We start from the raw sequence: 1,630 nt of genomic DNA, 5'->3' as shown, positions 1-1,630 counted from the left end.
CCTGTAGACATTTCACCCAATCTCTCATAAGTTGAGGCCTGCCTGGTGGCTCAGAAGGTAAAGAATCTGCCTGCAATGCAGGAGACCCGGGTTCACTCCCTGGGGTAGGGAAGATACCCTGGAGTAAGAAATGACAACTCATTCCAGGATTCTTGCCTGGAGAATTTCATGGACAGAGGTGCCTGGCAGGCTACAGTTCACAGGATCACTGAGCTGCAACCCATGGGGCCACAAAGACTCGGACACAACTGAACTGAACTGAGCGACTAACACTTTCTTCTTTTCTTGTAAGTAGTGTTCACCATCATGGCACTGCTGACTGGGGACCAAGCTGTTGGGTGCTCTGGATAGCAGATACCAAGAAATTAAAGGAACAAGTGATTTATTGTGAGGAATACCTATGAATGGGGCTTCCCTGATGTCTCAGAGAGTAAAAGATCCACCTACAATACAGGAAGGTTTGATCCCTGGGTTGGGAAGACCCCCTGGAGAAGGGAATGGCTACCCAGTCCACTATTCTTGCCTGGAGAATTCCATGGACCAAGGATCCTGGCTGGCTACAATTCATGGAGTCTCAATCAGATAAGACCAAGTGTTTAACACACACACACACCCACACACACACACACACACACCCCCTATGAACAGCAAAGAGAAGAAGCAGGAGCGAACAACTAGAGCCTTCAGACAGGAATACAGATCTGACACCTGTGAATTGGGAGGGGTGGGAAAAAAAGAGGCTGAGATTGTCTCTCTCAGTCCACACAGGAACTCTGGCACAAAGGCTCCCCACAGAGTGGTCCCTGCTGGGAGGAAATGGCCCAGCCCTGACCCACTGCTTGGTCACTCTCTACCTCCTCCAGCCCACCCTGGGATGGATGGAGAAGGAGGGAACCCTGGAGGACATCAGTCAACTGCATTCCTCAAGGCAGCATGATCAGTCCTCTCTGGAGGGGGTTCTGAGTGGCGGGTCTCTACATCTGCCCCAGACACCGACTGTCACCTCAGGAGAAGAAGGAGGCCATAACACAGGGGACTTCTGGATGGACAGGATTGGGAAGGTTGGCACAGAGAGAAGAGAGTCCAGGCAGGAGCAAACAAGAGGTCAGTGACTGGGACAAGCTCTTCCCGTCTGGACTGAATTGGTGGGTGAACTGAGGTGCTGAGAAAACCCCAGATTGGAAACCCTGGCTGGAGAATGAGCAGAGGACACACTGAGTCCCCAATGCTTGACCACAGGTGAGTCCCAGTGGGCAGACATAAGGCCTGAAGTAGCCTCTAGGGCCCACCGGAGGGGCTGTAGCATGAGGGAAGAATGCAGAAGTCCTCATCTGCTTCGCAGCAGACATGCAGGGCAGCCGTCAGTTCTTGGGGCAGTACCACTGCGTGTGTGTGTGAAGTAGCTCAGTCATGTTCAACTCTTTGCAACCCCATGGACTATAGCCCATCAGGCTCCTCTGTCCATGGGATTCTCCAGGCAAGAATACTGGAGTGGGTTGCTATGGCCTTCTCCAGGGGATCTTCCCAACCCAGGGATCAAACCCACGTCTCTTAAATCTCCTGCATTGGCAGGTGGGTTATTTACTGTACCACTGTGGTAGGGATAAAATCCTGCCAGGTGAGGTAGATA

Source organism: Muntiacus reevesi, chromosome 2 (assembly GCF_963930625.1).
Source record: "Muntiacus reevesi chromosome 2, mMunRee1.1, whole genome shotgun sequence".
Lineage (NCBI taxonomy): Eukaryota > Metazoa > Chordata > Mammalia > Artiodactyla > Cervidae > Muntiacus > Muntiacus reevesi.
This window is presented reverse-complemented; position numbering follows the sequence as displayed.